Here is a 26,430-nt window from a genome sequence, read left to right as displayed (position 1 = left end):
TTCAAAACTTTGAATTCATGTTATGTTCAATTAAAATATTTCGCTACATTTATAATGCATGCAACATACTACTCAAATGAACGTTTTAGTGCATTCCAAACGTATATACTACCGCTTCAATATGAACTAAATTTGAATTCGTTTCTCTATTTGAATAAGATCTACAATAATGATTGTTGTGAAGTCAAAGCATTTGAATTCGTTTCTCTGTTATAATAAGATCTACAATCATCATTATTGTCAAGTTAAACCATCGTTTGTGTATTATCTTCACAGCACACTACATGATTAGTCTCGAGTTACATATGAACTATGTGTACTATATGAACTCGAACTAGATTTTTTGAATCCACTTTATTTTGATTTCAAATCACATTACATTTCTAGCTCTAGCTAGATCTTCATAATCTAAACCATGTCTCATATGTATAATGTGTTTATCACATTATGTATGGTGCCCCGCCCCCTATGCCTACAAGTATTTAGATGTGAGTTGCAAACACCACACATTACCACAAATTCAAATAAAATGTGAGAATGTTTGATATATAGTATTGTTTAGATTGTTCGATATTTAGTTGTAAGCTGCAAACGCCACACATTATCACAAATTCAAATAAAATGTGAGATTGTTTGATGTATAGTATGGTTTAGATTGTTCAGCATTTAGCTGTGAGTTGCAAACGCCATGCATTATCACATTATGGTATAACATGTGCACAGCACGTGTATCGCCGCTATATTCATGCATGCAATGTTTAAAACACTATGATCTCCTATTCAAATATATGAATCCGCTTTCATATCAAATTATGATCTTTGTTAGTCTCTTACACCCACACAATCCTCTAACCTTTGTAGCTACCACTAACTTTGTCTCGTGCATGCACACGCCCTCCTCGCCCTCCTCCTCCCTCGGCATTCTATACACCGGGCACATTCATCTTTTTCTTTAGGTCATTCTCCCAGAGTCTCCACAACTCCTTTCCGACACATACCGATCGATAAACCTCTCCAACGATGCCTGCCTACAACATACACACACACCTTCAATCTCCTCCTTTTTGTGTCCTTGCCTCGTGTCTCTCAACAGTCAGACACACGTGTAAACTCTCGCCCCTCTTTTCATCGATCTCACAACCGCACACTCCTCCCCCTATCTAGCTAGTAGTTGGGCCTCTCGCACCACCTCCTAGCTCCATTCTCTCTGTCTATCCGTCTCGCTGGGCCTTATTTGCCTCTAACAAATGGACGTACACCGACCGATCTCTCGCTATACATATAGCTAGCTAGGTCCTTATAACTCGTTTTTACCCACACGTCAATCGATCTACCTCATTAGTTGTGTCTCTCCCTTCCTCCGACAAACAACAATTGATCTACCGATCTAGTTAGGTTTGCTTACCAAACACATGGTTCCCCTTCATCATCCATGGATGCGTCCCGACAGATATATCACACACAGGCACACACAGAAACACATCCCCACTCTTATTGATAACATTGCAGTTCCACCCTCAGTTTGTCTAGTAGGCCTCTCCCACCATCTTCGAGAAGCAACTCCATCGCCCATCCAGCACTCTACCCCTCTCCCTCCCTCTCTCTCCTCTCTCTCTTTGTCCCATCATATTTCCCATCCTTCAGTTATGTATGGATGTCGACCGATCTCCCTTAAGACATAGTTGGGTCTCTCCTTCTCAACATATATACGAGTCGTTCTACCTCTATAGTTAGGCCTCTGCCTACCCCTCCCCCCACACACACCGATACATCGAGCGCTCTAGTCATGTCTACCTGCCACACACAAACTTGACATGTGCCCTCTAACATTCTGGTAGGCCAATCGCACTATATCTTTGACTTGCACACACACAATTTCGATGGCTCTCTTCATCGATCTCGCACCCACCCACTTGATCCTCTCTTCGACTCTATCAATAGCTATGACCCCCCCTCTCTTCACGTGGATTGCCCGACCCTCTATGTATGATATGGATAGGCCTCCATTTCACACACATTGCACGCAAAATTTTGTTTGAGATGTCATCGACACATATTCCCACAAATAATTCATGAAATCAACCCCCACCCACCCCACCCCAAAACAAAAAACACTCATGAACGCGGTTTGTATCTCTCACACATACCCACGTAGGTGGGGTCATGCACGATGAGAAGAGGTGCATGCACGGCGCACGTACTCCCATCTCTTTCCCAACCACACCCGCGCGGGTACACGGTGGGGCTCATTCCTGTACGAAAAAGGAAGCCCACGTGGTAATTTGGCACCTATACTGGTTGTCCACTTGGTGGAGGGAGGATCGTCTACCACGGGTGAACAAACAAATTGTGACTTGACGTGTTATGTTAAAAAAGGAGGCAAACCATGTGGGGCCTACCTTAGAGGCAAGGCTCTATACACTGGAGTACTTTTGATTTGTCCCATCAACTCGCAGAACGAGGAGAAGCTTTCTTAGTACGCCATCTCCCCCGTTCCTAAATATAAGTCTTTGTAGAGATTTCACCATGAACCACATGCGAATGTATATAGATGCATTCTAAGTGTAGATTCATTCATTTTGTTCCGTATGTAGTGGAATCTCTACAAAGACTTATCTACTAGTAATAGCTAGCCCCCACTACTAGGAATTCTCTATCCTCTCCTTGAACCACATCATCAAAATTGATGTAGCCGTTAGATGAAGTTAATCAGTCCATAATAGCCGTCTGATCTAGACGTTGAGAGGCTCCTGTAACGCCCCAAGACCGATGTGCCAGGTGTCCTCCAGTTTTTCGCTGTTGTTGCATTGTCATTGCTTGCGTGTCATGCATCTCATATCATGTCATCATGTGCATTTCATTTGCATACATGTTCGTCTCATGCATCCGAGCATTTTCCCCGTTGTCCGTTTTGCAATCCAACGCTCCTATGTCTTCCGGTGTCCCTTTCTACCTCTTTTCGAGTTCGGGTATTAAACGCTTTCGGATTGGACCGATACTTGGCAAGCGGCCTTGGTTTACTACCGGTAGACCACCTGTCAACTTTCGTGCCATTTGGACTTCGTTTGATACTCCAACGGTTAACCGAGGGACCGAAAAGGCCTCGTGTGTGTTGCAGCCCAACACCCCTCCAAAGTGGCCCAAAACCCACCTAAAGCCCCTCCATCATCTTGGTCGTTCGATCACGATCGCGTGACCGAAAACCGCACCTCATTTGGACTCTCCTAGCTCCCTCTACCTCTATAAATAGACCCCTCCATTTTCGTTTTCGGATCTTTTCCCCAAAACCCTAAAAACCCCTTCCTCTGCGCCGCCGGACATGTCCGCTCGCCGGCGGACGCGTCCACCTAGCCGTCCACCTCACCCCGCCCAATGAGGGTGTGCCACCTCAGCGCCGCCGCCTCCCTCCTCCACTCAGGCGCCGCCACCTGTCCGTACCCGCCGCCTCTCCCGCGCGTGCCCGGGAGGCCCAGATCCGGCCGTCCCGGCCCGGGACGCCGCCGCCGCCGCCCGATGGGAGCCGGATCCCGCGCCGCCGCAGAGCGCCTTCGTACGCAGCCGCCACCATCGCTGGCACAGCCGCTCGCCGTCACCGCAGCACTCCACCGACGTCTCACCTCACCGCCTCTGCCATACCTCGTCACCCGTGGTTGCCGGCGACCTCCACGGCGCCGCACCACCGCCGCCCAGCGCCGACGACCTCGCCGCGCCGCCCTTCGCGTCCTCCGCTCCGGCCTAACCTCCCCGCCGCCGAGTTCCTCCATCGCCGGCGTCCCGCCGCCGCTCGCCGTCCGGATCGGATCGGGAGGAGCCCGATCCACCTGTTGACCCCGTGCCCGGATATCCCTGTCCCGGGGATCCGCTCGACCAGCGATCCAAACGTCATCCCCGGATCCCTCCGTCCCGTTTCTGCGAGGTGAATTTTGACTAAGTCCCCAGACCTGCTACTTTTTCAGACATATTCATCGCATCATAACTTTGCACTCGTAGCTCCGATTCGTGCGTGCAGCATATCAAAATGTTCGTCTCGACGAGTACATCATTTCATCTCATTGCATCATTTTCATTTGAGCTCATCTTGACGCCCGAAATGCTTGTGCTAGTCATTTCATCTCATTGCATTATTTTCATTATAGGGGTGTATGCAATGTATTTTTGTGATCTTTGTGGTGACTAGCACAAGCATGCAAAGTAGCTTACTCAATGATGCTGATTTCAGGGACTTAGAATTTCACTAAGTCCTTGCCCTGTCATTCTTTTTATGCCATATGTTCATGTTGTTTCCTAGTGATCCGTGCCTCTTGTGAGGATGATCAGTAAGGATGTTTTGTTAATATTGTGGTGCTCTATCCATCCATGCCTTTGCTTGCATTTATGGAGCACCCTAGATTGAGTCAATCGAGCTCTACTTTTGCTATAAAATGTTCCTGGCAGATTGTTAACATGTTTAGCGATTTTGCCGAGCTTGTTGTTGTTGATCCGTGCATGTTATGTTGTTGTTGTTGCCATGTCTAGCTTCTATGCCATATCTTCTTGATGGGTGTATGCTTAGTTTGTCATTCCATGCTTTGTAGTGAGTGCATCGAGCTCGTAAACATGCCTACTTGTTAATTTGTTTTGCAAGCTCCAGTTTTTCACCAAGTCTGAATCTGTTTATGTTTTTGCTATGTTCACATGCTTGCAATTGTATTTTCTCATCCCTTTTGGCTCAAGGTCACTAAGGGACTTTTGTTACATGCTTTGAGTAGCTTCATGCCATGCCTTTCTTTTCCATGATATGTTCCTGTAGCATATAGTTATCTGCTCTAAAGATTGCTTCCTGATGATAAATTCCTGACATGTTAATTTCACTAAGTCTGTAACCTGTTATCATTTGCACTTTTGCCATGCTTGTTTGAGCCTGTTATTGAGTGAATTAGCCGTAGCTCACTGTTCATCTTTTGTCAAGCATCATGAGTGGATCCCTGCCATGTATTTTGTTGCCATGTTTGAGTGCTATAGCATGTTGTTCTTGATGCATTTAGATGGTCTCGTGCTGATTATCGCAGACCGGTAGCATATTTGTTTTGCTTGCCATTTCCAAACTGTGGATCTGATTCTGGTGATCTTTATATCAATTTCGACCAAAATCATCTCACCACTCCAGTGGAACTCTTGGATTTCCAAGTTGAGGCCAGGTTCAATCATTCCTTTCCCAAACATGTATATGCATCACATACCGCATCCCGCATATCATGCCATGTTCATGTGTTGGTTGTTTACTATGTTGTGTGTTTCTTTCCGGTGTTGCTTCTTCGGGTTGGTTCCCATAACGTCGCATTTGTGAGGACCCGTTCGACTATGTCCGCTTGTCTTCTCCATGGACTCGTTCTTCTTCCTTGTGGGATCTCAAGCAAGATGACCATACCCTCGAAATCAATTCTATCTTTGCTTGCTACTTGCTCGCTCTATTGCTATGCCTATGCTGCGATACCTACCACTTGCTTATCATGCCTCCCATGTTGCTAAGCCAAGCCTCTAACCCACCTTGTCCTAGCAAACCGTTGTTTGGCTATGTTACCGCTTTGCTCAGCCCCTCTTATAGCGTTGTTAGTTGCAGGTGAAGATTGGAGCTTGTTCCATGTTTGGAACATGGATTTTTATTGGGATATCACAATATCTCTTATTTAGTTAATGCATCTATATACTTGGTAAAGGCTGGAAGGCTCGGCCTTATGCCTGGTGTTTTGTTCCACTCTTGCCGCCCTAGTTTCCGTCATATCGGTGTTATGTTCCCAGATTTTGCGTTCCTCACACTATTGGGTTATAATGGGAACCCCTTGATAGTTCGCCTTGAATAAAACTCCTCCAGCAATGCCCAACATTGGTTTTACCATTCGCCACCTAGCCTTTTCTTTCCCTTGAGTCAGCCGGCTCAAGGGTCATCTTTATTTTAACCCCCTTGGGCCAATGCTCCTCTGAGTGTTGGTCCGACCGAGTAGACTGCGGGGCCACCTTGGGGCAACCTGAGAGTTGATTTTACTCGTAGGATGTCTCATCTGAGTGTGCCCTGAGAATGAGATATGTGCAGCTCCTATCGGTATTTGTCGGCACATTCGGGTTGTGTTGCTGGACTTGTTTTACCATTGTCGAGGATGTCTTGTAACCGGGATGCCGAGCCTGATCGGATTGTCTTGGGAGAAGGAATATCCTTCGTTGACCGTGAGAGCTTGTGATGGCTAAGTTGGGACACCCCTGCAGGGATTTGAACTTTCGAAAGCCGTGCCCGCAGTTATGGGCAGATGGGAATTTGTTAATGTCCGGTTGTAGAAAACCTGAAGTTCATCTTAATTAAAATACATCAACCGCGTGTGTAACCGTGATGGTCTCTTCTCGGCAGAGTCCGGGAAGTGAACACGGTGTTGGAGTTATGCTTAACGTAGGTTGTTCTAGGTTCACTTCTTGATCATATATTTCTCGAACATGCTTTGCCTTCTTTTATCGCTCTCTTTTGCGTATTTTATCCACCATATATGCTAGTCGCTTGCTGCAGCTCCACCTCATACCCTTTACCCTTCCTATAAGCTTAAATAGTCTTGATCGCGAGGGTGTGAGATTGCTGAGTCCCCGTGACTCACAGATACTTCCAAAACTAGTTTGCAGGTGCCGATGTTACCGAGCAGGTGACGCAACCAAGCTCAAGGAGGAGCTCTAAGAAGATCGTGTTCGGAGTCTTGTTTCGTTTCTAGTTGATCAGTAGTGGAGCCCAGTTGGGGTCGATCGGGGATCTGTGTAGCATTGGGGTAGTCTTCTTTTATTTTGGTTTCGTAGTCGGACCTTGGGTGTATCTGGATGATGTAATGCTTTATTCATGTATTGTGTGAAGTGGCGAGTGTAAGCCAACTATGTATCTCTTTCCCTTATTTATTACATGGGTTGTTGTGAAGATTACCTCACTTGCGACATTGCTTTCAATGCGGTTATGCCTCTAAGTCGTGCTTCGACACGTGGGAGATATAGCCGCATCAAGGGCGTTACAAGTTGGTAATCAGAGCCTTCCCCGACCTTAGGAGCCCCCTGCTTGATCGAATTGTTGGCGTTGTTGAGTCTAGAAAAATGTTTTGAGTCTTATAGGATTATATATATCGGAGAGTAGGATTCTTTTACTCCTCAGTCCCTTCATCGCTCTGGTGAGGCATCCTTACGTAGAGTTTTGACTCTTCTTTCTCAAATTTCACTAGTTTTTTTAGGATCACGCGGGTATCTTGGAATCGTTCCGATCGATTTGTGACGAGAACATTGTTCTTGGTTCCTCCTGACATTTAGGGGTTGTGGTAGTGTCCCGGGGAGTTGAGCTCTGAGGTGTTGTCATCACAATTTTATCGTTGTTGTTCTGGAATACCTGAGTTTAGTTTTGCCGAAATCGAAAATCTCTTTTATGCAGTTGTTGGTGAGATAACCTCGATGCCACCCAGTACTGGGGCGGGAGTTCGGGAGTATTGCCATAACTTGTATAACGGATGCCTTTCGAAGGTTGAGGTAAACAATTTCCGAAGGGTTCTTGGTTATGTGTTGAAGGATGGATACAGCTGGATGTAGGATTTGCTAGATTTGGGTGAGATATTATGCTTCCCCTGTATCCCCAACACCTAATTGCATAATCGGGAAAATTTCGGGAGTTTATAAGTTGGAATTCAAGTAGCTGTTAGGATATCTTTCCGACAGATGTATGATATGAAATTGGGGTTCGACGTCTAGTGGTCCGCCTATCCACGATTGGTTTTATAGTGGTCTCATTGTGTCTTAAAGAGTCCTTGGCTATGCCGACTCGGGGACGCTTCGTATGTCATGTGCACTGCCTTGTACATGATGGTGCTGTACGATCGAGCCTGTGTAGGCCCCACCACGAAAACTTCGGACGAAATCTCTATCATATGTTTGTTCCAGCTTATTTTGCCAGCCAATCCTTTGTTTTTTTTACTTGTGGTATTCGAGTTGCTTCGAAGTCAAATGTTGATTCCATACCTTTCCTAAGCAGTGTTCTCATGTTCCTATGTGAATAGCAATCCTTCATGATCATCGAGATTGTCATGTCAATCCGTTTCAACCGGCGTGTTTCTCTTCAAGTGGATCCGATCATTTCAACATCTGCAAGATCAACTCAAGTCTTCTCAATGGTTCTTGTTTCATTCGTCTCCAAGTTGCCTTTGTTGTCCCACCCACCCTCCCTTTTTCTTCGAGGACTCATAATTCTTAATCAAGTATCCATCTTATTGGTTATGAAGCATCTCCGCTCTTTTATGTCAATATTCTTACCCGGCGGCTCTCATGAAGATCCTAACGGAGCTTGAAGTTCATCATTCTTCATTCTTTTTCTTCTCCGGTGGATTGAATTCAAGCTTTTGGTGTTGATCATACCCTTTCCTCATTTCAATGCTTTCTCATGCCGGTGCAATTCTTAATCAGTCACCTCTCGCTATTCATTTGTTCCGGAGTGCTGAAGATATCTCAGAAGATGCTAGTGTTTATTCTCATGCATTCAAGATCTTTCAAGTTTGTTACCTCTTTCAAACCATTTAATTCAACCGGTGCATTCTCCTTTTCAAGTAATCATTTCAATGGTGTTTCTTTTCAGTGGGCCCTAACCCACAGGTCTTTTCCCAGGATCTTACCTAGCTCTTCTAATTTTTCCCGGAGTTACTCCCAAATTCTTTTCAAAGTTTGACGTAAAAATAATTCATCATTAGTCATATGTATTTCTCCAAGATCTTTCAAATTCTTTTCATCGTTGGCTCTACCTCTTCGCTTTTGATTCTTCCGGAGTGTCTCAAAAATTCATGGTGGTGCTTCTCGTTGTCATTCTCGGATTTTGAAGACCGAAGAAGAGTTTCTCTTAAATCTTGCTCCATTCTCTTCAAAATTCATGGTTCTAGCTTGATGCCATCCTCTCATAATTGTTTTCAATTGCGAGAATTCTTTCGACCTATCCGGAGCAATTCAGGAGTCTTTTCAGTTGGATTCTCCGGAGCCCATGATCTCAGAATTATTCATTCCAGCTTTCAGCTCTCGTTCTCCAAATCTCACCGGTGCGTCATTCAACTATTCTCTTACGAGCTCGTGATCTCTTTGTACTCATGTATCTAAACTCTCTCAGGTATCTTCATTCGCTCTCCAATTCTTCCCGGTGAAATGTGCCTTTGCTACTTTCATTTTCAACTCTTACGGTGGTTCGTTCAAGATTTCTATTCCTTCATTATCATATCAATTTATTCGTTGGTTAAATTCTATCGGTGGTCCATTGAGTTTATGTTGTATCTTTCTTAATCCTTTGCAACTGGAATAAGTAGTATGCCAAATCTGTTTTTTGTCATCAATTTGAATTGGTGAAGGATACGCATAACATAATTCTTATTCTTGCTTCACCCAAATGATGGATTCGTTCCTCCGGAGTTTGTTCACAATAACTAATTCTCGTTGTCAATTGTTCATCTTATCTTTTTTCCTGGAGTTCCAACCTCTTTCAATTATATCGCCACGGAGATCCATCTAATCATTGCAAGGATTCACCTTGTGTTTTCAACTTCTCTTTCTTTTCGTTATCCTTTTGTTACCGGAGTTCTTCATCAAGGTTCTACATGATGGTTCATCAAGGATTTAATTCCTTCTCGAAGTGTTCATCAAGATTCTTTTCAGAGGAGCTCAAGCATTCTGTATCTTGCAATCCATAGTGGAATTGTGTCTCCCTTATCTTTTGAGGTGGTAATATATCATTCTTCAAGAATGAGATATTTAAACCCATCAATCTCTTCATTGGAGTTGTCTTGTGTCATGTTTCACCTAAAGTTTTCCCTAAGGATTGTTGCTATCATGGTACTCATAAATGACCCAAGTTCTTCTTTTATCCTCCCGGTGAAATAAGTGTCTCATCTTCTTGTTCATATCAATCCAATCTATCGTTTCCGTTAGTGGCAGAATTTCACCGCATAATTTGGAGATGACTCCTTAAGTCCACTGCAATTTTTGTTCTTTTCGTTGTTGGTTTTCCAACAACTCTGTTCAACCCTTCTCCTAAAGATGCCTTTTCAAGCTCTTTTGTAGCAGAAGTTGGCATTTTCTTCTACATTCTTTTGTCTCATTTATCTTTATTCTATTCTTTCTCCCGGAGGTCTAGTGATGTTGCTCTTTTCACTCCTCATCTCGGTTTGTCAAGATCATGTTCCATTTCTTCCATTTACAGTCAAAGTGCTGCCCAAATTATATCAGTCTTTTTCCTTCTCTATCTTGTTTAACCGGAGTGTCGTGTCCTCTGCTCAAGTTCTTTTCATCATATCAAGTCTTGCGTAACTTCTCAACCGGAGTGCTGCTCAAAGTTGTTCTTCCTTGTCCCTCTTTTCTAATGGAGTGTTTTCAACTTTATTAATCTTTGTTGTATTCTTTTCTCGAAATGGCATAACCTTTTCAAGGTTCTTTGGTTTCACTCGTTTGTCAAAGAAGCAACTTAGTTTACCTCTTCTCTTTCTCTTCCGTTTTTCCCTCCGGTGCCATTCTAGATCTTGGGATGAGATCCTCTTGTAGTGGTGGAGTGTTGTAACGCCCTGAGACCGATGTGCTAGGTGTCCTCCAGTTTTTTGCTGTTGTTTCCTTGTCATTGCTTGCGTGTCATGCATCTCATATCATGTCATCATGTGCATTTCATTTGCATACATGTTCGTCTCATGCATCCGAGCATTATCCCCGTTGTCCATTTTGCAATCTGGCGCTCCTATGTCTTCCGGTGTCCCTTTCTACCTCTTTTCGTGTGCGGGTATTAAACGCTTTCGGATTGGACCGATACTTACCAAGCGGCCTTGGTTTACTACCGGTAGACCTCCTATCAAGTTTCGTGCCATTTGGACTTCGTTTGATACTCCAACGGTTAACCGAGGGACCGAAAAGGCCTCGTGTGTGTTGCAGCCCAACACCCCTCCAAAGTGGCCCAAAACCCACCTAAACCCCCTCCATCATCTCGGTTGTTCGATCACGATCGCGTGGCCATAACTGCACCTCATTTGGACTCTCCTAACTCCCTCTAACTCTATAAATAGACCCCTCCATTTTTGTTTTCGGATCTTTTCCCCGAAACCCTAAAAAACCCTTCCTCTGCGCCGTCGGACATGTCCGCTCGCCGGCGGACGCGTCCACCCAGCCGTCCACCTCACCCCGCCCAATGAGGGTGTGCCACCTCAGCGCCGCCGCCTCCCTCCTCCACTCAGGCGCCGCCACCTGTCCGTACCCGCCGCCTATCCCGCGCGGGCCCGGGAGGCCCAGATCCGGCCCTCCCGGCCCGGGCCGCCGCCGCCGCTCGATGGGAGCCGGATCCCGCGCCGCCGCAGAGCGCCTCCGTACGCCTCCGCCACCATCGCCGGCATAGCCGCTCGCCGTCGCCGCACCACTCCGCCACCGTCTCACCTCGCCGCCTCCGCCATACCTCGTCGCCCATGGCCGCCGGCGACCTCCACGGCATCGCACCACTGCCGCCCAGCGCCGACGAGCTCGCCGCACCGCCCCTCGCGTCCTCCGCTCCGGTCTGACCTCCCCACCGCTGAGTTCCTCCGTCGCCGGCGTCCCACCGCCGCTCGCCGTCCGGATCGGATCGGGAGGAGCCCGATCCACCCGTTGACCCCGCGCCCGGATATCCCTGCCCCGGGGATCCGCTCGACCAGCGATCCAAACGTCATCCCCGGATCCCTCCGTCCCGTTTCTGCGAGGTGAATTTTGACTAAGTCCCCAGATCTGCTACTTTTTCAGACATATTCATCGCATCATAACTTTGCACTCGTAGCTCCGATTCGTGCGTGTAGCATATCAGAATGTTCGTCTCGACGGGTACATCATTTCATCTCATTGCATCATTTTCACTTGAGCCCATCTAGATGCCCGAAATACTGTTGAAAGAGGTCTATGTGAGGATTATTTCAGAACTGTTTCAGCAAATGGCATTTTGTCATTTTTGCCATGATTAATGTGTGCATGCTATGACCCTGAGCTCTACATGTGTTTTGTTATATGCCATGCCATCTTTATAGGGGTGTATGAAATGTATTTTTGTGATCTTTGTGGTGACTAGCACAAGCATGCAAAGTAGCTTACTCAATGATGCTGATTTCATGGACTTAGAATTTCACTAAGTCCTTGCCCTGTCATTCTTTTTATGCCATATGTTCATGTTGTTTCCTAGTGATCTGTGCCTCTTTTGAGGATGACCAGTAAGTATGTTTTGTTAATATTGTGGTGCTCTATCCATCCATGCCTTCGTTTGCATTTATGGAGCACCCTAGCGTGAGTCAATTGAGCTCTACTTTTGCTATAAAATGTTCCTGGCAGAATGTTAACATGTTTAGCGATTTTGCCGAGCTTGTTGTTGTTGATCCGTGCATGCTATGTTGTTGTTCTTGCCATGTCTAGCTTCTATGCCATGTCTTCTTGATGGGTGTATGCTTAGTTTGTCATTCCATGCTTTGTAGTGAGTGCATCGAGCTCGTAAACATGCCTACTTGTTAATCTGTTTTGCATGCTCCAGTTTTTCACTAAGTCTGATTCTGTTTATGTTTTTGCTATGTTCACATGCTTGCAATTGTATTTTCTCATCCCTTTTGGCTCAAGGTCACTAAGGGACTTTTGTCACATCCTTTGAGTAGCTTCATGCCATGCCTTGCTTTGCCATGGTATGTTCCTGTAGCATATAGTTATCTGCTCTAAAGATTACTTCCTGATGATAAATTCCTGACATGTTAATTTCACTAAGTCTGTAACCTGTTATCATTTGCACTTTTGCCATCCTTGTTTGAGCCTGTTATTGAGTGAATTAGCCGTAGCTCAGTGTTCATCTTTTGTCAAGCATCATGAGTGGATCCCTGCCATGTTTTAGTGCTATAGCATGTTGTTCTTGATGCATTTAGATGGTCTCGTGCTGATTATCGCAGACCGGTACCATATTTGTTTTGCTTGCCATTTCCAAACCGTGCATCCGATTCCGGTGATCTTTATATCGATTTTGACCGAAATCATCTCACCTTTCCAGTGGAACTCTTGGATTTACAAGTTGAGGCCAGATTCAATCATTCCTTTCCCAAATCATGCATATGCATCACATACCGCATCCCGCAGATCATGCCATGTTCATGTGTTGGTTGTTTACTATGTTGTGTGTTTCTTTCCGGTTTTGCTTCTTCGAGTTGGTTTCGATAACGTCGCGTTTGTGAGGACCCGTTCGACTACGTCCGCTTGTCTTCTTCATGGACTTGTTCTTCTTCCTTGCGGGATCTCAAGCAAGATGACCATACCCTCGAAATCACTTCTATCTTTGCTTGCTAGTTGGTCGCTCTATTGCTATGCCTATGTTGCGATACCTGCCACTTGCTTATCATGCCTCCCATGTTGCTAAGCCAAGCCTCTAACCCACCTTGTCCTAGCAAACCGTTATTTGACTATGATACTGCTTTGCTTAGCCCCTCTTATAGCGTTGTTAGTTGCAGGTGAAGATTGGAGCTTGTTCCATGTTTGGAACATGGATTTTTGTTGGGATATCAAAATATCTCTTATTTAATTAATGCATCTATATACTTGGTAAAGGGTGGAAGGCTCGGCCTTATGCCTGGTGTTTTGTTCCACTCTTCCCGCCCTAGTTTTCGTCATATCGGTGTTATGTTCCCGGATTTTGTGTTCCTCACGCGGTTGGGTTATAATGGGAACCCCTTGACAGTTCGCCTTGAATAAAACTCCTCCAGTAATGCCCAACATTGGTTTTACCATTCGCCACCTAGCCTTTTCTTTACCTTGAGTTGGCCGGCTCAAGGGTCATCTTTATTTTAACCCCCCTGGGCCAGTGCTCCTCTGAGTGTTGGTCTGACTGAGTAGACTGCGGGGCCACCTCGGGGCAACCTGAGGGTTGGTTTTACTCGTAGGATGTCTCATCTAAGTGTGCCCTAAGAACGAGATATGTGCAGCTCCTATCGGGATTTGTCGGCACATTAGGGAGGTGTTGCTGGACTTGTTTTACCATTGTCGAGGATGTCTTGTAACCGGGATGCCGAGCTTGATCGGATTGTCTTGGGAGAAGGAATATCCTTCGTTGACCGTGAGAGCTTGTGATGGGCTAAGTTGGGACACCCTGCAGGGATTTGAACTTTCGAAAGTCATGCCCGCGGTTATGGGCAGATGGGAATTTGTTAATGTCCGGTTGTAGAAAACCTGAAGATCATCTTAATTAAAATACATCAACCGCGTGTGTAACCATGATGGTCTCTTCTCGGCGGAGTCCGGGAAGTGAACACGGTGTTGGAGTTATGCTTGACGTACATTGTTCTAGGTTCACTTCTTGATCATATATTTCTCGAACGTGCTTTGCCTTCTTTTCTCACTCTCTTTTGCGTATGTTAGCCACCATATATGCTAGTCGCTTGCTGCAGCTCCACCTCATACCTTTTACCCTTCCTATAATCTTAAATAGTATTGATCGCGAGGGTGTGAGATTGCTGAGTCCCCGTGACTCACAGATACTTCCAAAACCAGTTTGCAGGTGCTGATGTTACCGAGCAGGTGACGCAACCAAGCTTAAGGAGGAGCTCGAAGAAGATCGTGTTCGTAGTCTTGTTTCGTTTCCAGTTGATCAGTAGTGGAGCCTAGTTGGGGTCGATCGGGGATCTGTGTAGCATTGGGATAGTCTTCTTTTATTTTGGTTCTGTAGTCGGACCTTGAGTGTATCTGGATGATGTAATGCTTTATTCATGTATTGTGTGAAGTGGCGAGTGTAAGCCAACTATGTATCTCTTTCCCTTATTTATTACATGGGTTGTTGTGAAGATTACCTCACTTGCGACATTGCTTTCAATGCGGTTATGCCTCTAAGTCGTGCTTCGACACGTGGGAGATATAGCCGCATCGAGGGCGTTACAGCTCCGCACTAAGCCACATGCAAGCATGCAGAAATACTGTGGCACATGCATGTGACTGGGTTTTAAATCACATCAACATGTCTGCATGCAAGCATGCACCTGTAGCATACATGTAAGTGAGCTTTTTAGTCCCATTAACATGTCAAAAAGAATAATATAATCCCATTATGCAGTAGGAGTTGGCTGATCTTTTTTCCTTATGTGGCATGATCTAAATGATGATGGGAGTTTATTTAGTTTGGCTACCACATTTGTCATGCGGTTATAGAGTTTTTTTTAGTTCTATGAAATCGATAATTTTGCGCAGAGAGATATACCACTGTTCCGCGGCAACGCGCGAGGACTCATCTAGTAATATTTAGCAACGGAGAGAGTACTATGTAAAGAGTTAGGTGTCGTATGGTGATAGTGTGAGGTGGGCCATGTAATCACTGAGCCTGCGTGTTTTCACTGCTCTTGCATGCCTTCGCTGTAAGAATGGAGAAAATTGTAATCTAGTAGTAGCACGTCCTTTTGCCGAAAGCGTGGGACATCTAGTAGTCCTACCCCCTCAGTAATAATGACCAATGAGCCGTCAAATCACATAGACCCAGCAGTAAGTTGGACGGACGAAGCAACCATCACTCTTGTGCCAGTGAGAGGTCGCGTCCGCTCTGCCCGGGCATGAATGCGGCACCGCTTCTTTGGAGCGGCGCTGACCATTTCAGGCGGGAAGCGCGCGGGCGATGGAGGGGCTTTGGGTGGGCCAGGCTGGTCAGGAGCGGGCGTGCCAGCTGTCCGCATGTCCCTCCCGGACACGCCCGGAAACGAGAAGATGCACCGACTCTCGCAGCTAAAATCGTACACTACACAACATCTCTCTGTAGGATAGGTCATTCTGTCGCTCTCTCTAACACACACATGCTGTTAAACACACACACACACACACACATACACACACACACACGCACACGCACGCACCTTGGTCCCGTTGCACCTTCTAACATGACTTATTACACCTAGACGGAGGGAGTAGTAAGTATACAAGATACGGTGGCACACTGACTTAAGTCGAATACAAGTGCCCAAAATTTGTGTGCATGTTATAATAAGGATTCACTTAAAATAGTACGTGAGCGAACAGAGGGATCAATTGGACAGTGTTCCCAAGCAGTAGCGAGATGTGTGAGGTAGGAAACACCACTGGCGCTTTTAATTTTTCTTATTAATTTGTTCGTTTCACCCTCTGACTGGTGGGACCCAACGTACTACGTGGAGAGAGGTAAGGTGACTAAGGTGCATTATTTCTGCACCACTTTGGATAGTCTTACCACCAAAGCCACATGACACAATTATGATTGAAATCCCAATGACTCCCACACACACAAAAAACACGGCATGCTTGTCACACGAATGCAGGAATGTATAAAAGGTTATTTCCCTCTCGTTGAACATAACGGGAGGGTTGTGTAGCTGGTTAGCCTGTTCGCTCATCAAAGTTGAGGTCTCGGGTTCGATAACTACACTTGAGCATAATTTGTGCCAGGAGGATTCTTTGACTGGTCAAAACGTTTTCTAGGGTTTGCACGCTTCACACTCTCTCTCCAGTATATATATACACGCTGGAGCCTCAGCGCTTCTAGTTGATGTCTTCACACTCTCTCGCTCTCTCCCGCTGGAGCCTCAGCGCTTGTAGTTGCTCTCTTCACACTCTGTCGCCCTCTCCAGATCTAAACAAGACTTCATTGGCCTCTCTCTCCCCTCACTGCTGCTCAAAGAGCCGGCAAGATCCGTCCGCCGGGAAGGGAAGGAGGCTTAACGCTGTCGCCGTCGGCGAGGGACTACTGGCGCAGCAGTTCACTTTCCACCCAGCGGCGGCGCGGGAGGGCCTCCGAACCCTTCTTCTTCGCCGTCGTCCCGTCGCCCACCGAACCACGCCCCAAGAACCTTAAGGTATAATTTACTTACTCCACATGCAATTCTCTAGCTGCATGTATACCATGAATCTAGCACGTGGTTCAAAGAGGAAAGGAGTGGGGAAAGTAGTGGGAAAGTTGTATATAGCATGAATCTAGGATGTGGTTCAAAGAGGAAATGAAGGGGGAAAGTTGTATAGCATGAATCTAGGGCGTGGTTCAAAGAGGAAAGGAATGGGGGAAAGTAGTGGGGAAAGTTGTATTGCATAAATCTAGGACGTGGTTCAAAGAGGAAAGGAAGGGGCGAAAGTACTAGTTCAAAAAGGAAAGGAAGGGACAAGGCTGTAGAGTTTGAGCAGGACTAGATTTGTTGCGCTCACATAGGGAAAGGTGTCTAAAGAAAACAAAACTGGGACCAACACAAATATTCTCCTTGGTTGTTTGTTCTTTGTTGCAACAGACTGTGCATGACCACAGTACATCGGTAGATGCACATGGTGCTGGTGCGTCCACTGTCCCGTGCAACTCATTAGCTGTTGTTAATCTAAGGCCATGTTTGGTTAAAAACTCCCTAGTCCCTACCTGCTTGGTTCCAGGGACTAAACATAGACTAGAGGTTATTAAATGACATGCTAAAAGACCATGTTACCCCTAGTAATGAACTAATAGAGACAAGGTGTGATGCGTGGCAGGGGCAACTGTTGGAAAAAGTCCCAAAAAGACTCCCACGGTGTCTTCTTTCTTTAGTCCCAAGTGCCCACTTTTAGTCCCTAAAAGTCCCTCCTGTTTGGTTTAGATGGGACTGGCACAGAGTTTTTTTAGTCCCTACACCAAAATGTCCCTGTAAACAAACACCCTCTAATAATGCCGCTGGAAAATTGATGCAATGCCATAGTTAAAAGAAAATTACATGTTTAACAAATTTTATTGTTAATATAATCTCTATGTTAATATTAATTAATGCCACCGTTTGAGAAATGCTACTGTCTTGCTTTCTTTCCCATTTAGATAAGGTAGATGCTTCTTTTTGTTGGCTTCTCTGTCATCCACCGTTATGACCACTAATTGTTTCCTTTGCACCTCTGTATAAACAGGGTTATCTACTTCACCTCGTTGCCATTGTGACCTTTTGTTGCACTGCACAAAACACTTTTGTTTTAAGAGTGTTTTGTGCAGTTCAACCAAAATGTCACACCGACAATGTTGCTTGATTGCTTGATCTTAGTGGAACTGCACAAGAGGAGATCTTACTTCCTATCCGTTAAGGCGAATTTGGTTCAGATCTTCTTCTTGTGAGTTGTTTGAATTCCGCATCATGACAGATCAGTACTAGCCTTCTTTCACATGATTCTGCAGTGTGCTTTCATATGTTGTGCTACTTGTACGATAATGTTGCTTGATTTCAGTGAACTGCACAAATGGAGACAAGACTTCCAATCTGTTGTGCACCGTAATATCCCATTGAGGTAAGATAAGGATATTTCACAACTGGTGGCTTGTATTTTGCCACTTTCATCAGAAAATTAAGTTTAGTACTATACTTGTGCTCCCTAATTGACATGCCAAATCTTACATTGAAGGCGAAGCTTGTCTATTATTGAACCAAGTGATGAAGGGGAAAAACAAGCGGAAGAAAAACAAAAATCAACTCCCGGTGCTGTAATGAAGCACTGGAACTGTGATGACACAAGTAATGATATAGTTTTGCATCTTAATATATTGGTATGGCTGGAATGAGCAATTGTTTTGCCACTGATTTGATGCCACTCTTAATGTAATATGTAATTATCTCTACCTGTGCAAACAGGGATCTTCTTTGAAGATACCATATATTTTAGTGGAACTACACAAGAAGATGTTGGAAATAATAAACTAATCAAGTAGTATATAGTAAGCATGGCCACCACCGTAGATAGCAATAGATGGTTCCGGAGAAGTGCTTCATCTGTATGCTCTACACAATAAGCCTCCTGACAATGGTTGGTACTCGCCCACTGATTTCATCCATATGATTGAGCTTTGTCATCTCTATTGGTGTCAGGACCGGATTTTCGGGATACTAATTTCCCAAAAGTGGCCCTTGTGCTCACCAGCCCCAGGATTACTGTTAGCAGATGAGACACCAACTTGTTACAGAAACTCCAAGCAAAATACAAAATATGAAGTACAAGACCATTCTGGCCTATGGGTACAACAATTTGTTTCTAGAGGTTGATGGCGGAAGCGGTTTACGGATCATCAGTGTCTATGGGACTCCATTTCCCACGGGAACAGCTGACCAGGATAACTCCTATCTTCGCGAGGCTGCTATCACCATTACGTAGGTTCTGGGGCTTTCATCGCAACGCTCCTTTCCATGCAAGAAATCTGGCCAAGACAATAGCCAGGGACAAGCCAGTGAGTACTTTGAATGTACTCGCAAACATTAAGAACACAGGTATAATATAGCCACTGAAAATCATGTTTTAAAATATTCTATGATCACTTCGTCAGTTATGAAATAAGGTTCAAGATGCACGCAAGTAGATCGGGTGTCTGAAGCGACGCCTCGAAAGGATAATAATATGAAGCATGCCTCAGTCGGGCGTCTAAGCGACACCACAGAAAGGGCTTAAATATAAAAGGAATAAAAAGCATGCCACAATCGGGCGTCGGTGCGACACCACATAAAGGGCTTATAAGTAAATGAAATAACGGGCATGCCACAGTCGGGCGTCTGTGCGACACCACATAAACGGCTTATAAGTAAATGAAATAACACGCATGCCACAGTCGGGCGTCTGGGCGACACCACATAAAGGGCTTATATAAGAATAATCATGGTGAATATCCAGGAGGTAGAACCGTCCCAGAGATACTCAATAATTCAACTAACATAAATGATTAGTCCATAAAAATAATAATCATAATCATCATACGTCACAAGTTATGATCCATATTCTGGTTTAGTAGTTTCTCCTCCGAAGAACGACACTTGACCCATCCCAGACTGTAGTCCTTAACCATGGACACGGCTATTCGAATAGGTTCAATATTGTTGGGGAACGTAGTAATTTCAAAAAAATTCCTACGCACACGCAAGATCATGGTGATGCATAGCAACGAGGAGGAGAGTATGATCTACGTACCCTTGTAGATCGCAACGGAAGCGTTGACACAACGTAGAGGAAGTAGTCGTACGTCTTCTTCCCGACCCGACCGATCCAAGCACCGTTACTCCGGCACCTCCGAGTTCTTAGCACACGTACAGCTCGATGACGATCCCCGGGCTCCGATCCAGCAAAGCTTCGGGGAGGAGTTCCGTCAGCACGACGGCGTGGTGACGATCTTGATGTTCTACCGACGCAGGGCTTCGCCTGAGCACTACAATGATATGATCGAGGTGGAATATGGTGGCAGGGGGCACCGCACACGGCTAAGGAACGATCTCAATGATCAACTTGTGTGTCTAGAGGTGCCCCCTGCCTCCGTATATAAAGGAGCCAAGGGGAAGGGGGCCGCCGGCCAGGAGGAGGGCGCAGGAGGAGTCCTACTCCTACCGGGAGTAGGACTCCCCCCCCCCCCCAATCCTAGTTGTACTAGGAATCTCCGAGGGGGAAAGAGAGAGAGGAGGCCGGCCACCTCTCCTAGTCCTAATAGGACTAGGGGAGGGGGAGGCGCGTGGCCACCTTGGGCTGCCCCATTAAGGCCCATATGGTTCCCGGGGGGTTCCGATAACCTCCCGGTACTCCGGTAAAATCCCGATTTCACCCGGAACACTTCCGATATCCAAATATAGGCTTCCAATATATCAATCTTTATGTCTCGACCATTTAGAGACTCCTCGTCATGTCCGTGAGCACATCCGGGACTCCGAACTAACTTCGCTACATCAAAATGCATAAACTCATAATAGCTGTCATCGTAACATTAAGCGTGTGGACCCTACGGTTAGAGAACAATGTAGACATGACTGAGACGCATCTCCGGTCAATAACCAATAGCGGGACCTGGATGCCCATATTGGCTCCTACATATTCTACGAAGATCTTTATCGGTCAGACCGCATGACAACATACGTTGTTCCCTTTGTCATCGGTATGTTACTTGCCCGAGATTCGATCGTCGGTATCCAACACCTAGTTCAATCTCATTACCGACAAGTCTCTTTACTCGTTCCGTAATACATCATCTCACAACTAACATATTAGTTGTAATGCTTGCAAGGCTTATGTGATGTGCATTACCGAGAGGGCCCGGAGATACCTCTCCGACAATCGGAGTGACAAATCCTAATCTCGAAATACGCCAACCCAACATCTACCTTTGGAGACACCTGTAGAGCTCCTTTATAATCACCCATTTACGTTGTGACGTTTGGTAGCACACAAAGTGTTCCTCCGGTAAACGGGAGTTGCGTAATGTCATAGTCATAGGAACATGTATAAGTCATGAAGAAAGCAATAGCAACATACTAAACGATCGGGTGCTAAGCTAATGAAACGGGTCATGTCAATCAGATCATTCAACTAATGATGTGACCTCGTTAATCAAATAACAACACTTTGTTCATGGTTAGGAAACATAACCATCTTTGATTAACGAGCTAGTCAAGTAGAGGCATACTAGTGACACTAAGTTTGTCTATGTATTCACACATGTATTATGTTTCCGGTTAATACAATTCTAGCATGAATAATAAACATTTATCATGATATAAGGAAATAAATAATAACTTTATTATTGCCTCTAGGGCATATTTCCTTCTAATATCTCTTCAGAGGGTGTACTCTTTACCCACGAGTAACGGATTTCTTTAGTCCATCGGAACTAATTCCGTCTACAGTCTTTTAGTCGAAAACACGCCTAACATGCACACACCAGCTTAACCTTACACGTGTCTGGAATCACCTAGACACCTGTTAAGCAAAACTCTAATTGGGGAGGCTACAACCTCCCGTAGCATGGGATCAAATTTTTATCGCGCGCTCTAAGGGGTGGCCTCCCCTCTCGGTCCCAACCGGAAACACCCATGCCCCCGGACCAGGTGGCATGCCTACCAGCTACAACCGGTATCTTCCACCATGGCCTCTCTGTATGGTGTGTGCTAGGACAGGGGTTGACAACTTACCGAACCGTACCCTACCTACAGCAGGGGCAAGTGGCAGTACGAAACAAGTATGGGGGTTACTGGAACAAGACTCGATCTACGGCCGACTCAGGAGGCTTAAGTATTTCCTGCATGGTTACCTCAAGAATTATATTTTACAGCCATCAGACACAACCACCACTTATCATGCCCCCCCCCTGCCCTATCGGTCATAACCGTCTCGACGAGGGACAAGCTCGTGTCTACACAAGATAGAGACTTTCCCGGGTCCTTCCCGGTAGACATGAGAGGCATATGAGGGTGATTGCTATCACAAGCTTATCCATTTCCAAAAGCAAGAATTTTCATTTATGCACTCAAGGTGTATGGTCATATCGTCATATAAAAATAACCAACGCTTCATGTCGAGGTGGTGTTACAACTGTATCGAACAACCCACAAAACATTATGCCAGGTTTCAGAATGCTTGCATTTAAGTTGTGGAGAGGCAGGGTGCATTCCAACACCTTGAAAGTTTTCTTCTCTCTCCAACAAATCCTATTTTTGGAAATATTTAAATTACCACCTAATTTAAAAACAGTACAAAAATGTTGCTTGGAAAATTTTGAAATAAATATGAAAATAAACTAGACAATATTTGAGGAACAAGAGAAAAAGAATCAAGTCATTTGGATTTACATTTTAAAAGTTATAGCCAGTCAAAGTTTAGTCAAAATATGTTTTTAAAATAAAACAGAAAAAAGAAAAACGCTTCGATGAGAATACGCTTTCGAGCAGAGGAGACGTACTCTGGGGTGATGTGCTTTCACTTAAACACGTGGACCGGTGCGGGGTCACTGACAGTGGGTCCACGGGGCCCACTGGTCAGGTTTGACCGGTCTCCTTACCCTCTCCTTCGTCTGCCCGAGAGGGGGCGGAACTCCGGCGATCGTCGCCGGCGATTGGCGTCTCCTCGCGGGGCCCCGAGGGTGGGGATGGATCCGCCACTCCAGGGCGGTCCTCCCCGTGGTCGCCAGGCCGGAGGGGACGGAGGGAGCTGCCGGCGGCGAGCTCCTCGGCGGAGGTGGCCTCGGGAGCTTTTGGGGGCCAGGGCTATGGTGGTTCCTGAGCTGGATTGAGGTGTTGGGAAGCTCCGCGGGATCATGGGGATTCAAATGGTGGCGCTAGTTTGACGGGAGGGGCTCGGGTTGTGACCGAATGGACTGGAGGGCGGCGGCGGCTGATCCTGCCGGAGCTGGGGAAGATGACCTCTTCTCTTCGATTGTTGGCTACGGGGGAACTAGGCGAGTGGACTGAGATCGCATGGGTGCTCAGATGAGCTCGGGGTCTCTCTTTATAGTGCAACGAGGTCGGTTCCGCGGCGGCATTGGATAAGCTCGCTGGCAAACCGCCTCTCTGTTGCTGCAGGGGGTCGTGGCGGCGACAAGCGCTAGGGGACACGCTTGTGGATGAGCTCGCACTGCTCCAGGGGGCAGGTGGCGAGCCGGGGTGGCTCGGGCGACGCCGACCGGGGCAGGAGCCACTATGGTCGGCCGCTTGCCGCCGTGGCCGACCTGACGGCGGCCCTGTAGGGCGCCAGGGGAGGGCTTGGTTGGTTCCTGTGAGCAGATGAGGTCGGGGGATGCGGCTCTGCAGGCGAGCAAGGGCCGGGGCGCGACGCGGCGACCCGAGCGCACGCACGTGCAAATCGCGCGCTCTGGGCGCGCCCAGAGCACGCTCGCTACGTGCTCGACAAAATGCCAGGGTATCCTAGAGTGCTTGAGAGGGGTTGGCAAATAAAAGGACTAGTTTAGGGTTAGCAAGGGGATCAAAGGACATGGTGATTTGGTCAGGGGCTCAAGTTCACAATGTAAACTTGAAATCATGCCAAATCTGGCCATGCACACAGGGTGTTTGACAAAATGCCAAAGGCATCTAGGCAATTCTTGGGGTGGCTAAATTCTCCAGATCAGGTTCTCTTTAGTTGAAAGAGAGGGTGGTGAGGTTAGTTTGACAAAATCAGAAACTTGTTAGTGCAAGTTCTGCAAAACATCAGTTTTGGACAGAAAGGAAAAAGGCATGGTTGCATGCACTAAAAATTCTCCAATGGGTCCACTCTTCTGGACTTAAGGGTTTTGTAGCATGCGCTATAAGCAGGAGAAAGCTCAAGAGTACTAGAGCAAATTTAACTAGGGTTGCAGTAGAAAAAGCCAAACTGGACCAGAAAGCAAAAGAGGTTGATTCACTCAACTTTTTCAAAGAACACCACTGGGTTTTTGCATAAAGTTGAATTACATACCACTACTAACATCCCACAATTTTAGTGGAAGTTTTAAAGAAATATTTAATTAGGTTGTAGTGCAAAATTGCTCTCTGGACCAGATTTTTAAACTTGGGGTAGAGCTCAAAATATTAAAAGAATGAAATATATTTTTGCATAAAAGTGATTTAAAAACATCACATGACACCTCCAAATTTTGGTGAAAATTTTAAATAAATTTATCAAGTGGTTGTAGTTCAAAAGAGCTCCAAAACTAAAGGAAAAATAATTTTAGGGAATAAAGCTCAGAGAGGAATAATTGTGCAAATCAATTCCACTGATAATAGTAATGTTTTTCTTGAAAGGGCAAACAAGTCCAATAATATATTTGGAAACTTTCACTTGGGATAAAACTCCATAAAAAACCAAGAAAAGGGTGGTACTGAAATCAAAGAAAACCCAGAAAGATGAAAAATTTAATTTTCCTGGCAAAATTTTAATTAATAAAACAAGGTTAAAATTTTGGGGTGTCACAACACTACCCCCCCTTAAGAAAAATCTTGTCCTCGAGATTTGCTAAAAGTTGCTTTAAAAAAATATAAGCAATAAAATGTGGCTACAGTGAGAGGGCAATAAGTGGTGTAAAACCACAGTGTGGAACACTGGCACTGCGTGGGAAAATCTACGGTTAGGGGGAAAATGAGAGATTTCTACGTTGGATACAGTAAATTTAGAATAAATCCTAAATTTAAAATACGCTAGTCGTACCCAAGAGCACAGTGCTCTCTCTGGCTGACAGGTGGACCCGGGGCCCACTGTCAGCCTCTTCTTCTTCCTCTCGCTCTCTCTTCTTCCTCTCTCCCGCGCGCTTTCCCGCGCTTTCTCCACCGGCGATGTCTAGCGCGTAGGGCATCTAGGCCGTACCCGTGGTAGTGCGCGGCGTGCTAGCTGCCAGTGCAGCGTGCACTCACCTCGCGGGCCAGTATGCTGTCGGCACTGCTCGCGGATTCACCTCCGAACACCGGCGATCGAGTGACGAGCGGTGCTGGTGGACTTCGCCCACCGTACACCGAGCTCGAGCTATAAAACGGCCGAGGTGCTTCTCTCTTCTTCCTCACACCTAGCCTCGCTTCTCCTTCTTCCTCCTCCATTTCCGTTTACAGAAGCTAGAGACGAGGTTTTAATGGCGGAGGCGATGCCGGATTGGTACGTGATCCTGATGTGCGGAGGGCTGGCGGCATTGCTGGGGCTCTCCGTGCTCCTGTGTGCGATGATCCTTGATGATTGTCGTGATGCTGCCGCTCGAGTGTTGGCTCTCCGCGGTGGCGGTGATCACGAGGAGTAGGTGTGGTCTCGGGTGCTAACTGTTGTTGGTGTGCGGGAGGTAACTCACATCCGGATGATTATCCACTAATCTCTCTTTCAGAGACTGTGGTGCGTTAGGGAGATGATTAGCCAGATGCAACACGGTTACGTGATGTTGCAAGTAGTGTATGTGTTCGAGTGGTTGCGGTTGTGAGCCTGCTGCCGTGGTGCTGCGTGAATAAAATTCCATGTCGTGAGGAGACATATGCTGTAGCAACTCAGGGAAAATAAATCTCACTCCAGGATTTCTCGCGAGGAAAAAACTAGTTAATCAAAATTTACAACAGCAAAAATTACTCATTACAATTGAAACCAAATGTTCATCTCATCGCACAAGGTTTAAAATAACACGCATGAGTTACAACACTTAACTAAATGCGAGAATACAAGAACATAGCAATGACGTCTAGAATGAAAATGGCAACTGGACAAGGTCCCGAGAAAACGTCTCTGGTACTGGGGCGCACTCTTCTTCTATCGGGGGAAGCGGATTGATCGGTCGATGAATGCGTCTTTCCTGGTCGGGCCTCAGTGGTCTACTGATGGCGATCTGAGGATTTAAATCACCGAGGCTCTGGAGATAACCTATTACTCGCTGGGTCAAACGCTCTTGGGCGATGACGTACTGGACAAGGTTGGCCAGTACTCGGTCTCTCTCAATTCGTCCACCGGGAAAAGATGTCACTTCCCCGGGTGCTGCACGGCTCAGAAAGTAATAATACCCTCGTTCGCCGGCATAGTGTACCGCGAATCGAAGGCGAACAATCGCTTCGTGTGCAACCGCTTCTATGGCCATCTGCGGAGTCGGCATAGATTTCGCTAGGAAGGAGACTTCCGTTGGGTCCTGATTTGAGTTTACAGGAGGGATGTGCACTACTGCCCAATATTTCAAGGTGGAAGAGGTGATCCTCGATTTGAGCAGCTCGTACT

The sequence above is a fragment of the Triticum urartu genome, chromosome 2A (assembly GCF_056163025.1).
Source record: "Triticum urartu cultivar PI428250 chromosome 2A, HENAU_Tu73, whole genome shotgun sequence".
Taxonomy (NCBI): domain Eukaryota; kingdom Viridiplantae; phylum Streptophyta; class Magnoliopsida; order Poales; family Poaceae; genus Triticum; species Triticum urartu.
Note: the sequence above shows the minus strand (reverse complement) of the source record.